Source organism: Mobula birostris, chromosome 2 (assembly GCF_030028105.1).
Source record: "Mobula birostris isolate sMobBir1 chromosome 2, sMobBir1.hap1, whole genome shotgun sequence".
Classification (NCBI taxonomy): Eukaryota; Metazoa; Chordata; class Chondrichthyes; order Myliobatiformes; family Myliobatidae; genus Mobula; species Mobula birostris.
The window spans coordinates 93864933-93878546 of record NC_092371.1 but is presented as its reverse complement, the minus strand read 5'-3'; the positions used below and the strand labels follow the sequence as shown (position 1 = coordinate 93878546).

The window sequence follows — 13614 nt, the reverse complement described above, 5'->3', positions numbered from 1 at the left end:
TAGGACGTATACCCTTGAATATTCATTTCCCAGGCCCTGTCCACTTGAAGCCATGTCTCTGTTATTCCCATAACATCATACTTACCAATTTCCAGCTGTGCCTCAAGCTCATCCACTTTATTTCTTATACTCCGTGCATTCATATATAATACTTTTAATTCATTATTCCCCTCACCTCCCATATCAATTCCTATATCACTTGGCCATACTGTACGATCCCTTCTTGAGCTTTCTGCCCTGTTGATTCTGCTGTCATTCTTAACTTTTCTTATTCTCACTTTCCCTTTATCTCCATCCTTATATTTCCAGTTCGTCCGCTCCCCCCCACTACTTACTTTAAACACACCCGTGTTGCAGAGGCAAACCCGGCTGCCAGAATGCTGGTGCCCCGCTTATTAAGGTGCAACCCGTCCCTTTTGTACAATTCATCCTTACCCCGAAACATACCCCAGTGGTCCAAGAATGTAAATCCTTGATTCCTGCACCAGTTCCTCAGCCACACATTCAGATCCATTACCTCCCTGTTCTTGACCACTCCAGCATGGGGAACTGGAAGCAAACCAGAGATAATCACCCTGGAAGTCCTGCTTTTCAGCCTTCTTCCGAGTTCTCTGAAGTTGCGCTGTAGAATGTCTTTCCTCTTCTTCCCCACGTCATTTGTGCCAACGTGCACCACCACTTCCGGATGTTCACCTTCACTCTTGAGGATTCTCTTAAACAATGGTGGTGAGGTGGGCAGCTGAGGGTCTTCTGAGAGTTTTGACTATTAAGTCAAAGTAAGTACTGTATTAGAATAGTGAATACAATGTTGCCTTTCCCTTTCCCATTCCTGGTGCTATTATCAGAAGAAAATGGGTGGTTCTGAGACAGCATGTGGTTGGGTGAGAAATTGCCTTAAAATAAGCCTTGAATAGCACAGCTGGCAGTCATTACCTCAGAGCACCCGAGTTCCATCCTGACCTTAGCACTGTCAGCATGCGGCAGTGGGGCTGAAGGGCCTGTTTCCCTATCTTTTTCTCTATGACTGTGGAATCTGGAGCAGAAGGGCTTCGGTTAATGGTGTTGCCCTGAGGTGAGGGTGCAGAGGAGATGTCTGGAGTAGAGAGCATGTCTTACAGGAAAGGTTGAGCGAACCTGGGCTTTTCTTTTCAGAATGAAGGAGAATGAGAGGTGACTTATATAAGATAGGAAGAGTCATAGATAGAGTGGACAGCCAGTTTCTCCCAGGGCAGAAATGGCAACTAAAAGAGGGCAACATGTTAAGGTGATTGGAGAAAAGTATAGAGAGAATATCAAAGGTAGCTTTTTCCATACAGAGAATGGTGGGTGTGTGGAATTCATCGCCAGAGGTAGATACTTAGGGAGATTTAAGAGAATCATATATAGGTACATGGATGATAGAAAAATAGGCATCTATGTGGAAGGGAGCAGGTAGATTGATCTTGGAATGGACAATCGGATTAGCACAACATCATGGACTGAAGGGCCTGTACTGTGCTGTATTGTTCTATGTTCTATGTTATTTGATGTGGCCAGCAAGCATAGAATTCACTACCATGAGGAAAGAATGCGTGGTAAAGATACAAGAGTATCCCTACGTACTTGGAGTATCAGTCAGATCACCTGATGACCAGGGAAGATGGTCTCAGAATCTACAATGCTTTAAGGAGATGGACTTTGTGTTTTGTGATTGGTGCTTGTTGTGGATAACTTCAACCCAGAAAACCAAAGGGCCATAATGACAAATTGAATAGTGTGTCTGCTTGTGGGTGTGCTGCAGAGTGGCTTCAGACAGCTGGAGTTAAGTTTTGCAAACTTGTTACGGCATTGCAGCCAGACCCTTGGAGATTTGCATCAAGCATCCCAGTGCAAATTCTGCCCAGAGTCACTTCTGTACAGCTCTTGGTTCCCTCCTGGCATACCATGGTTACTGGAAATAACTAGCAGAAAATGCTGGAAACATTCAGCAGGTCAGGCAGTGTTTGTGGAGAGAGAAACAGTTAACATTTCAGGACAAAGACCTTGCTTTTTCCACAGCTGCTGCCTGGGCTGTATATTTTTCTAATATGTTTTTGCTCTAATAATGTAAATGTTAAAATATTTTAAAAGCTTAAAACCAAATATAATTAAATTACTCAGAAAGATTTACAGCAACTCTCTGCGCCTTTAATTGTGCACCCACTTTGTGATGCTGAAATCCAACCAATGAGCCATTTTCTAAACTCTGGTTATTGCATCAGTGATGCACCAGGTTGAACTAAGTATGAAAGAGATAGCATGATTGACAATGTACACGAAGTTAAAATAGCATTTTATCTCTTCATGATAAAAGAACCTAAAGGTTAAACCTATATGAACTACTCATGAACGCAGCAGTCCAGGCAGCTCTTGGCTCCATCCCTCCCCCTCCTGTCTTCTCCTATCATTTTGGATCTCCTCTTCCCCCTCCAACTTTCAAATCCCTTACTCACTCTTCCTTCAGTTAGTCCTGACGAAGGGTCTCGGCCTGAAACGTCGACTGCACCTCTTCCTAGAGATGCTGCCTGGCCTGCTGCGTTCACCAGCAACTTTGATGTGTGTTGCTTGAATTTCCAGCATCTGCAGAATTCCTGTTGTTTGAACTACTCGTTTTTGTTTAAACATTCATTTGATGTGGGCATTGATCCTAAGGCCAGCATTTGTTGTGTGAAAAGGTATGGTGAAATATACTCTTGGATTGTTAAATTGGTGAGGGTGTTGATGTAGTGTTGTTAGGTGGGGAGCGCAAGATTTTGATTCAGTAACATGGACCAGCTTGGAGAAGTCTCTGACAAACTACCACCAGCGTGTTACCTATGGTAACAGAGGAGCCAACAAACTTGATCACTGTTATACTACCATCAAGAATGCTTACTGTAGCATCCCACGCCTGCACTTTGGCAATTCCAATCACCTAGCTGTACTTCTGTTCCTGGTGTACAGTGGATCACAGTACCAGTGGTGAGGGCAGTGAAGGTATGGTTAAGTGAGACTAAAGAGCACTTACAGGAATGCGTTTTTTAATTTATTTACTTAGAGAAAAAGTATGGTGTAGGTCTTTCGGCTCAGTGAGCCTGCTCCACCCAGTTACACCCATGTGACCAATTAATATACTAATCCATTCATCTTTGGAATGTGGGAGGAAACCCACCTGGTCACGGGGAGAAGGTACAAACTCCTTACAGACAGCAGTGGGGATTGAACCCATGTTACTCATGCTGTAATAGCATTGTACTAACCTCTACACTACAGTGCTGCCCCACGAACCGGTGGGCTGGACCATATTCATTGATTCACCTTCACATTTGAATGAATATGCCACTGTTGTCACTGGCTTCAACACCTGAATGGAAGAATGGGTGCCTGTGAAAACATACTGGATGTACCCAAACCAGAAGCTATGGATAAAACAGGACATTCACAGTCTGCTGGTGGCAAGATCTGTGGATTTTAAGGCCAGTGACCCCACAAGAAGTCCAGGTACAATCTACAGCAAACTTGTTGATCCAATTAAGAATGATAGCCTTCCTTGTTGTCCACTACACCTCCAATCTTGGTGTCATCTGCAAACTTGTTGATCCTTGTGACAATTCTATGTGAAGTTGGAAACAAAATTGGATCCATGTCAGCTGTGGCAGAGTTTGATTGCCATTAATTCCTATAAGACAAAATCTAACAGCATAACTACCAGTGATTCTCTCTCCCCAATAAGCTCAACATTTTTATGCACACTTGGAAAGGAAAAATAAATCTACACCTGTACAACTCCACACTGCATCTGCCAACCCTGTGATCCCTGGCTTGGAGACCAGCATCAGAACATTCTTCAAAAGAGTGAAACCTCATGAGTCTCACAAAAAAGAGCACTTGAGTCACAGGGAAGATTGATTAGATTACAGTGTTATTACAGTCATAGAGTACAGCACGGTAACAGGCCATTTGGCCCATCTAGTCCATGCTAAAGCCATTTAAACTGCCTACTCGCATTGACCTGCACAGAGACCATAGCCCTCAATATCCCTACTATCCATGTACCTAACTAAACTTCTCTTAAATGTTGAAATCAAGCTTGCATGCACTACTTGTGCTGGCAGCTATTTCCACACTCTCACGACCCTCTGAGTGAAGAAGTTTCCCCTCATGTCCCTTTAAATTTTTCACCTTTCACCCTTATCCCATGACCTCTATGTAGTCTCACCCAACCTCAGAGGAAAAAGCCTGTTTATACCCCTCATAATTTTGTATACCTCTATCAAATCTCCTCTCAATCTTGTACATTCTAAGGAATACAATCCTAACCTATTCAATTATAAATTGTAAATTTTCTTTGTACTCTTTCAACCTTGTTTACATACTTCCTGTATGTAGGTGATGAGAACTGCACACGATACTCCAAATTAGGCCTCACCAACATCTTACACAACTTCACATAACATCCCATCTCCTGTATTCAATACAATGATTTATAAAGACTAATGTTCCAAAAGCTTTCTTTATGACTCTCTCTGCATGTGTTGCCACTTTCAATGAATTATGGATCTGTATTCCCAGATTCCTTTGTTCTACCACACTCCTCAGTTCTCTACTGTTCATTGTGTAAGACCTGCCCTGGTTGGTCCTACCGAAGTGCAACACTTTGCATTTGTCTGCAAACTAAATTCCATCTGCCATTTTCAGCCTATTTTTCCAGCTGATGCAGATCCCTCTGCAAGCCAATGATAGCCTTCCTTGTTGTCCACTACACCTCCAATCTTGGTGTCTTCTGCAAACTTGTTGATCCAGTTAACCACATTATCATCAAGATCATTGATATAGTTGACAAACAACAAAGGAATGGAGGTCAAGCACTGATCCTTGTGGCACACCACTAGTCACAGGCCTTCAGTCAGAGAGGCAGCCATCTACTTCCTCTCTCTGGCTTCTCTCACAAAGCCAATGTCTAATCTAATTTACCACCTCATCTTGAACGCTGAACGACTGAACCTTCTTGACCCATGCTGGACCTTTCCATATGCCTTGCTGAAGTCCATTTAGACAATATCACTGCCTTGTCTTCATCCACTTTCCTGGTAACTTTTTTGAGAAACTGTGATTGGTTAGACATGATCTACCATGCATGAAGCCATGCTGACTATCCTTAATCAGTCCATGTCTATCTAAATACACACATCTCTGGTCCCTTAGAATACCTTCCAATAACTTCCCCGTGACTGATGTCAGATTCCCAGCCTATAATTTCCTAGTTTATGTTTAGAGCCTTTTTTAAACAGCGGAATAACATTAGCTGTCCTTCAATTCTCTGGTACCCCTCCTGTCGCTAAGGACGATTTAAGCATCTCTGCTAGGGCACTGGCAATTTCTGCACTTGTCTCGCATAGGGTCCGGAGGAACACCTTTTCAGGCCCGGGGGATTTATACACCCTGATTTGCCTCAGGAAAGCAAACTCATCCTCCTCTGTAATATGTACAGGGTCCATGAAGTTGATGCTGCTTTGCCTCACTTCTATAGAATCTGTGTTCATCTCCAGAGTAAATGCAGATGCAAAAAATATATTTATGATCTTCCCCATTTGTTTTGGCTCCACACATGAATTACCATTCTCGTCTTCTTGGGGTCCAATTTTGCCCGTTGTAATCCTTTTGCTCTTAACATATCTATAGAATCCCTTAGGATTCTCCTTCACCTTGTCTGCTAGAGCAACTCCATGCCTTTTTTTAAGCCCTCCAGGTTTCTTTCTTAAGTGTTCTCTTACGTTTCTTGTACTCCAGAAGCACCTCATTTGTTCCTACCTGCCTATTCCTGCTATGCACCCTCTTTTTCTTCTTAACCAGGGCCTCAATATCTCTTGAAAACCAAGGTTCCCTACACTTGTTACCTTTTCCTTTTAATCTGACAGGAACATACAGGCTTTGTACTCTCAAAATTTCACTTTTGAAGGCTTCCCACTTACCAAATACACATTTGCCAGAAAAGAACCTGTCCCAATCCACACTCATCAGATCATTTCTGATACCATCAAAATGGCCTTTCTCCAACTTAGAATTTCAACCTGTGAACTAGACCTATCTTTTTGCATATTTACTTTGAAACTAATAGCATTGTGGTCACTAGATGCAAAGTGTTTCCCTATGCAAACGTCTGTCATTTGCCCTGCCTCATTTCCAAATAGCAGTTCCAATATCATATGCCCTCTCGTTGGGACTTTTACATACTGATGAAGGAAACTTCCCTGAACACATTTGACAAACACTGTTTCATCTAGTCCTATAACAGTATGGGATTCCCAGTCAATACTGTAACAACCTTATGTTTCTTGCAACAGTCTTCAATCTCTTTGCAATTTTGTTCCTCTAAATCCCTGGGACTGTTGGGTGATCTGTAATATAGCCCCATATTCCTTGGAGCTTAGAAAAATAAGGGGAGATTTGATACAAAATTATTAGGAGCATAGATAGGGTAAATGCAAGCAGCCTTTTCCCATTGAGGTTGGTTAAGACTAAAACTAAAAGTGATGGGTTAAGGGTGAAGTGTGAAATATTTAGAAGTAACTGTGGGGGATCTTCTTCATTCAGAGGTGGTGAGAGTGTAGAATGAGATGCCAGTGGAGGTGGTGGATGCGGGTTCAATTTCAACGTTTAAGGGAAGTTTGGATAAGTACAGGAGTGGGAGGGGTATGGAGAGCTATGGTCCAGGTGCAGCTTTGAGTGATTAGGCAGAATAACAGCTCAACATTGTCTAGGTAGGCCAGGCCAGTGGGCCTGCTTCTACCCTGTAGTGCTTTATGACTCAGGGCGGCGGAGTTCCAGTGTCGCCTGTAAGAAATTTGTTACGATCTTCCCATGTGCACATGGGTTTCCCTGGGTGCTCTGGTTTCCTCCCACATCCAAAGACGTACCGGTTAACAGGTTAATTAGTCATTGTAAATTGTCCTGTGATTACTCTAGGGGTTAAATCAGTGGGTTGCTGGGTGGTGCGGCTTGGTGGGCCAGAAGGGCCTGTTCCAAGCTACATCTCTGAAGAAATAAAACAATGTCTCTTCCTTGCTGACAATCAACACAGGTGCCCCTTGAGTATGCATACTTAGCCCGCTTCTCTACTCTCTCTACATTCATGACTGTGTGGCTTTGCAGACTCAAACACCAGCTATGAATTCAGTGCTATTGGCATAATCTCATATGGCGATGAGGAGCCATACAGGAGTGAGATAGATCAGCTGGTCAAGCGAGATAGATTTGCACTCACAACAACTTTGCACTCAACGTTAGCAAGATCAAGAAACTGATTGTGGACTTTGGAAGGGGAAGTCAGGAGGATGCACACAAACAGTGGAAAGGATATGCAGTTTCAAGTTTTTGGGCATTGACATCTCAGGAGGATGTATTCCGGGCTCGCCGTATTGATACAATCATGATGAAGGCATGACAGCTGCTGTACTTCATTAGGAGTTTGAGGAGATTTGGTATGTCACCAAAGACATGCAAATTTCTAGATGTCCTGTGGTGAGCCTTCTCACTAGTTGCATTACGGTCTGGTATGCAGGCATCAATGTATGAGATTGTAAAAGGCTTTGGAGGATTGTAGACTCAGCCAGCTCGATCATGGGCACAATAGAGGACATCTTCGAAAGGTGGTGGTCATCATTAAGGACGCCCACCATCTGGGATATACCCCCCTCTTATTACATCAGCCCAGCAGTAAAGGAGCCTGAAGACCCACACTTAGCATTTTAGGAACATCTTCTTCACCTCCACCATCAGATTTCTGAACAGACGGAACACTACATTACTCCTCTTTTCTACTATTTTATTTTTAATGCAACTTGTAGTAATTTGTTATGCCTGCACTGTACTTTGGCCACAGAACAATACATTTCACGCCTCATGTCAGTGACAACAAATCAGATTCTCATTCTGACTCCGAATGGACAATGATATACATCCTAGTTAGGTGATGTGTGATTTGGACTTGGTGGTATTTCTACCTGTCTCCTAAATTTCTTCCACTGTAGGTTTGTGATATATTGTCAAGGAAACCATGGAAATTTTCTCCAGTTTATCTTGCAGGTTGTAGACACTGGAATCATGATGCCTTGGCTGTGGGGTGGGGAGGGAGGTGGCAGGTGAGTCATCATAAAGTTCCTAACCTCTGACCTGCACTTTTAGGCAGAGTTTGTATGCACTTATAGCCAGAGTTTGTATGCACTTAAGTTTCAAGTCAATAAACACCCTAAGTTAATAATGGTTAGGCATTAAACAACATTAATATCACTAAATTAGTGGAGTATAGACTGTCCTTTATTAGATGAACATTTCCTGGTAATTGGATGGCACAAGTGTTATTAGAGAGTTGTCATCCCAAGGCAAAATATTACCCAGGTCATGTTACACAGTACACTAGGTTATTTATGGAGTTATGAAGCTACTGTAATCAGCAATCATCTTCTATTCTGACAATATTACAGCTAAAAGATTAATGATGCAGCAACTGAAATAGCTTTGTCTAGGACTCTGTCTAAGGAACTCTTAGAGCCATGTCCTGGATGAGAAAATCTGCAGATGCTGGAAATCCAAACAACACACACAAAATGCTGAAGGAACTCAGCAGGCCAGGCAGCATCAATGGAGTAAACAGTCGATGTTTTGGCCAAGACCCTTCATCAGACTTTTACCCTTTCCAATCAGATTCTCCCTTCTCTGTACTACCATGCTCCCTGAATATTCAATAGATGTTCAAATATTAAGGAAGTAGAGAGATATGCATTTGTGCAAGAAAGTAACAGTGAGGTGAAAGGTTAACAATTATTTTATTAGCTGGTGGAAGAGGCAAGAGAAGCCCAACAGGTTATGTTTTTATGTCTACTAGTTTGGTCATGATGTGGCAGTGAGAAATGCCAGTGAACAAATTGTGGTTCGTGATGAAATACAATTTGTATATTGGAGATGGCCCACAACACTCATAGATGCTGTGCTTTGAGCTGAGAGATCTCTTCCGAATCAAACTCACCGTAAATAATGTGTACATGACTGGGGCTTTTTCTCCCCATTATACTGCTCTTATGCTCCAATACTGCCGTGTTTGAAGGTGACTTTGCTGCATGATGTAGAACAAATTATTTTATTGATTTCTAATTCAGCGCTTGAGGTTCAATTAAATCGGTGATGCAGAATCTCAAGAGTGCTTGGGTTAGTACAAACTGGAAAACTTTTTTTTTCCAGAAAGTTATAGTAAATAAATTTCTGTCTGCATACGTCACAATGCATTTTACAGTAAACAAATTATCAGAAAATGTATGAGAACAAGTTAATGCTGAGTTCCCCTCTTAATATATCTCCTTTCTAAAATTTAGTACCCTGAGGGTTCCTGTAGAGTGTTAGTACACTGTTTCCTACCACATGTGAAACTTAATAATTCTTCCCTGGAAAGGGCACCCTGTACTAAAGTATTACAGAGGGGGGGGAAGAGGGGAGAGGAAGGGGGGGGGAGAGGGGAGAGGAAGGGGGGGGGAGAGGGGAGAGGAAGGGGGGGGGAGAGGGGAGAGGAAGGGGGGGGGAGAGGGGAGAGGAAGGGGGGGGGAGAGGGGAGAGGAAGGGGGGGGGAGAGGGGAGAGGAAGGGGGGGGGAGAGGGGAGAGGAAGGGGGGGGAGAGGGGAGAGGAAGGGGGGGGAGAGGGGAGAGGAAGGGGGGGGAGAGGGGAGAGGAAGGGGGGGGAGAGGGGAGAGGAAGGGGGGGGGAGAGGGGAGAGGAAGGGGGGGGGAGAGGGGAGAGGAAGGGGGGGGGAGAGGGGAGAGGAAGGGGGGGGGAGAGGGGAGAGGAAGGGGGGGGGAGAGGGGAGAGGAAGGGGGGGGGAGAGGGGAGAGGAAGGGGGGGGGAGAGGGGAGAGGAAGGGGGGGGGAGAGGGGAGAGGAAGGGGGGGGGAGAGGGGAGAGGAAGGGGGGGGGAGAGGGGAGAGGAAGGGGGGGGGAGAGGGGAGAGGAAGGGGGGGGAGAGGGGAGAGGAAGGGGGGGGGAGAGGGGAGAGGAAGGGGGGGGAGAGGGGAGAGGAAGGGGGGGGAGAGGGGAGAGGAAGGGGGGGGAGAGGGGAGAGGAAGGGGGGGGAGAGGGGAGAGGAAGGGGGGGGAGAGGGGAGAGGAAGGGGGGGGGAGAGGGGAGAGGAAGGGGGGGGGAGAGGGGAGAGGAAGGGGGGGGGAGAGGGGAGAGGAAGGGGGGGGGGAGAGGGGAGAGGAAGGGGGGGAGAGGGGAGAGGAAGGGGGGGGAGAGGGGAGAGGAAGGGGGGGGAGAGGGGAGAGGAAGGGGGGGGAGAGGGGAGAGGAAGGGGGGGGAGAGGGGAGAGGAAGGGGGGGGAGAGGGGAGAGGAAGGGGGGGGAGAGGGGAGAGGAAGGGGGGGGAGAGGGGAGAGGAAGGGGGGGGAGAGGGGAGAGGAAGGGGGGGGAGAGGGGAGAGGAAGGGGGGGGAGAGGGGAGAGGAAGGGGGGGGAGAGGGGAGAGGAAGGGGGGGGAGAGGGGAGAGGAAGGGGGGGGAGAGGGGAGAGGAAGGGGGGGGAGAGGGGAGAGGAAGGGGGGGGGAGAGGGGAGAGGAAGGGGGGGGGAGAGGGGAGAGGAAGGGGGGGGGAGAGGGGAGAGGAAGGGGGGGGAGAGGGGAGAGGAAGGGGGGGGAGAGGGGAGAGGAAGGGGGGGGAGAGGGGAGAGGAAGGGGGGGGAGAGGGGAGAGGAAGGGGGGGGAGAGGGGAGAGGAAGGGGGGGGAGAGGGGAGAGGAAGGGGGGGAGAGGGGAGAGGAAGGGGGGGGGGAGGGGAGAGGAAGGGGGGGGAGAGGGGAGAGGAAGGGGGGGGAGAGGGGAGAGGAAGGGGGGGGAGAGGGGAGAGGAAGGGGGGGGAGAGGGGAGAGGAAGGGGGGGGAGAGGGGAGAGGAAGGGGAGGGGAGAGGAAGGGGGGGGAGAGGGGAGAGGAAGGGGGGGGAGAGGGGAGAGGAAGGGGGGGGAGAGGGGAGAGGAAGGGGGGGGGAGAGGGGAGAGGAAGGGGGGGGAGAGGGGAGAGGAAGGGGGGGGGAGAGGGGAGAGGAAGGGGGGGGGAGAGGGGAGAGGAAGGGGGGGGAGAGGGGAGAGGAAGGGGGGGGAGAGGGGAGAGGAAGGGGGGGGAGAGGGGAGAGGAAGGGGGGGGAGAGGGGAGAGGAAGGGGGGGAGAGGGGAGAGGAAGGGGGGGAGAGGGGAGAGGAAGGGGGGGGAGAGGGGAGAGGAAGGGGGGGGAGAGGGGAGAGGAAGGGGGGGGAGAGGGGAGAGGAAGGGGGGGGAGAGGGGAGAGGAAGGGGGGGGAGAGGGGAGAGGAAGGGGGGGAGAGGGGAGAGGAAGGGGGGGGGAGAGGGGAGAGGAAGGGGGGGGAGAGGGGAGAGGAAGGGGGGGGAGAGGGGAGAGGAAGGGGGGGAGAGGGGAGAGGAAGGGGGGGGAGAGGGGAGAGGAAGGGGGGGGGAGAGGGGAGAGGAAGGGGGGGGGAGAGGGGAGAGGAAGGGGGGGGAGAGGGGAGAGGAAGGGGGGGGAGAGGGGAGAGGAAGGGGGGGGAGAGGGGAGAGGAAGGGGGGGGAGAGGGGAGAGGAAGGGGGGGAGAGGGGAGAGGAAGGGGGGGAGAGGGGAGAGGAAGGGGGGGAGAGGGGAGAGGAAGGGGGGGGAGAGGGGAGAGGAAGGGGGGGAGAGGGGAGAGGAAGGGGGGGAGAGGGGAGAGGAAGGGGGGGAGAGGGGAGAGGAAGGGGGGGGAGAGGGGAGAGGAAGGGGGGGGAGAGGGGAGAGGAAGGGGGGGGAGAGGGGAGAGGAAGGGGGGGGAGAGGGGAGAGGAAGGGGGGGGAGAGGGGAGAGGAAGGGGGGGGAGAGGGGAGAGGAAGGGGGGGGAGAGGGGAGAGGAAGGGGGGGAGAGGGGAGAGGAAGGGGGGGAGAGGGGAGAGGAAGGGGGGGAGAGGGGAGAGGAAGGGGGGGGAGAGGGGAGAGGAAGGGGGGGGGAGAGGGGAGAGGAAGGGGGGGGGAGAGGGGAGAGGAAGGGGGGGGAGAGGGGAGAGGAAGGGGGGGGAGAGGGGAGAGGAAGGGGGGGGAGAGGGGAGAGGAAGGGGGGGAGAGGGGAGAGGAAGGGGGGGAGAGGGGAGAGGAAGGGGGGGAGAGGGGAGAGGAAGGGGGGGAGAGGGGAGAGGAAGGGGGGGAGAGGGGAGAGGAAGGGGGGGGAGAGGGGAGAGGAAGGGGGGGAGAGGGGAGAGGAAGGGGGGGAGAGGGGAGAGGAAGGGGGGGAGAGGGGAGAGGAAGGGGGGGGAGAGGGGAGAGGAAGGGGGGGGAGAGGGGAGAGGAAGGGGGGGGAGAGGGGAGAGGAAGGGGGGGGAGAGGGGAGAGGAAGGGGGGGGAGAGGGGAGAGGAAGGGGGGGGAGAGGGGAGAGGAAGGGGGGGGAGAGGGGAGAGGAAGGGGGGGAGAGGGGAGAGGAAGGGGGGGAGAGGGGAGAGGAAGGGGGGGAGAGGGGAGAGGAAGGGGGGGGAGAGGGGAGAGGAAGGGGGGGGAGAGGGGAGAGGAAGGGGGGGGAGAGGGGAGAGGAAGGGGGGGGAGAGGGGAGAGGAAGGGGGGGGAGAGGGGAGAGGAAGGGGGGGAGAGGGGAGAGGAAGGGGGGGAGAGGGGAGAGGAAGGGGGGGAGAGGGGAGAGGAAGGGGGGGAGAGGGGAGAGGAAGGGGGGGGAGAGGGGAGAGGAAGGGGGGGAGAGGGGAGAGGAAGGGGGGGAGAGGGGAGAGGAGGGGGGGAGAGGGGAGAGAAGGGGGGGGAGAGGGGAGAGGAAGGGGGGGAGAGGGGAGAGGAAGGGGGGGAGAGGGGAGAGGAAGGGGGGGAGAGGGGAGAGGAAGGGGGGGAGAGGGGAGAGGAAGGGGGGGGAGAGGGGAGAGGAAGGGGGGGAGAGGGGAGAGGAAGGGGGGGAGAGGGGAGAGGAAGGGGGGGAGAGGGGAGAGGAAGGGGGGAGAGGGGAGAGGAAGGGGGGGAGAGGGGAGAGGAAGGGGGGGAGAGGGGAGAGGAAGGGGGGGGAGAGGGGAGAGGGAGGGGGGGGAGAGGGGAGAGGGAGGGGGGGAGAGGGGAGAGGGAGGGGGGGGAGAGGGGAGAGGGAGGGGGGGGAGTGGGGAGAGGGAGGGGGGGAGAGGGGAGAGGGAGGGGGGGGAGAGGGGAGAGGGAGGGGGGGGAGAGGGGAGAGGAGGGGGGGAGAGGGGAGAGGAGGGGGGGGAGAGGGGAGAGGAAGGGGGGGGAGAGGGGAGAGGAAGGGGGGGGAGAGGGGAGAGGAAGGGGGGGGAGAGGGGAGAGGAAGGGGGGGAGAGGGGAGAGGAAGGTGGGGAGAGGGGAGGAAGGTGGGGGAGGGGAAGGGGGGGAGGGGAAGGGGGGGAGAGGGGAAGGGGGAAGAGGGAAGGGGGGAAGAGGGGAAGGGGGGAAGAGAGGAAGGGGGAGAGGCAGTATTAAAGATTGAATATAATTTTAAATTAATGTAAAGTACTCAAATGTAATTACATTTCTTGAACCATATGAATTTTGAAATTTGAATTGACAGTAATTTATGAATTATACAATATAATTTCTATATTTTAACTCTAAAGTTTCCTGAGTG

At 51.0% G+C, this 13614-nt stretch overlaps 1 protein-coding gene across 1 annotated transcript in view; it reads left to right on the top strand.

The window, feature by feature from the left end:
* rsph14 (radial spoke head 14 homolog) overlaps positions 1-13614 on the top strand; it is a 786151-nt gene that overhangs the window by 469290 nt on the left and 303247 nt on the right. The gene's annotated exons all lie outside the window — the stretch shown is intronic.